Consider the following 851-nt stretch of genomic DNA (forward strand, 5'->3'; position numbering starts at 1 on the left):
ATGTTCAGGCATCCTGCATTCGGAGACCCGATGTAGGAGCGCCACATTATGAGATTAAGGCCAGCATTATTCAAATGCTTCCATCCTTTTATGGCCTTAGTCATGAGGATCCCTACCGACACTTAGATGAATTCCTCGAAATCTGTTCTACTGTTAAGATACAGAATTTCGATGATGATGCGTTGAGGTTGACTCTATTCCCTTTTTCATTGAAGGACAAAGCCAAGTATTGGCTAAAGTCCTTAGATTCTGTAGAAATAGAGTCCTGGGATCAGTTGCAACAGGAGTTTCTTCGGAAATACTTTCCCATTGGTCGCACGAACCAATATCGTAGAGCCATCACTAGCTTTTCAGAGTTAGATGGTGAGCGCTTTCATGAGACCTGGGAGAGAATGAAGGATCTCCTCAGGAAATGCCCCCATCATCAGGTGCCGAAATGGCAACTGGTGCAGAGTTTCTATGATGGATTGTCTGACAAGAATCGTCAGATGATCGACTCTTCATGCGGTGGGACATTCATGCTGAAGAGCGAGGACGAAGCATGGAGGCTATTTGATACATTGGCCGAGAATTCACTCCACCATGCTTCGAGCTCTCTTTCTGATAGAGCCACACCCAGCATTCAGAAGAAAGCTGGCGTTCTTGAGATTGGTCCATCTACTGCACTGCAGTGTAAAGTAGACATGATTGCTCAGAAGCTGGACCAGCTTCTCTCAGGACCATCCACTACACAGCAGGTGTGTACTCTTTGTGCCAGTCCGGCACACGAGATCACTGAGTGCCCTTCGGCAGCTCAGTACCCTGAATTTGTTCAAGAACAAGTTCAGGCAGCTCAGGGTTACGTCAGACCG

The 851-nt window shown here is 47.0% G+C and overlaps 1 non-coding gene across 1 annotated transcript; it reads right to left on the reverse strand.

The window, feature by feature from the left end:
* Positions 1-327: 327 nt before the first annotated feature.
* LOC149849220 (small nucleolar RNA R71) lies at positions 328-430 on the reverse strand. Its single transcript, XR_016426500.1, has one exon. It is a non-coding gene; the product is annotated as a small nucleolar RNA R71 (small nucleolar RNA).
* Positions 431-851: the final 421 nt, after the last annotated feature.

Source organism: Nuphar pumila, chromosome 1 (assembly GCF_984573655.1).
Source record: "Nuphar pumila chromosome 1, dmNupPumi1.hap1.1, whole genome shotgun sequence".
NCBI classification, from domain to species: Eukaryota; Viridiplantae; Streptophyta; class Magnoliopsida; order Nymphaeales; family Nymphaeaceae; genus Nuphar; species Nuphar pumila.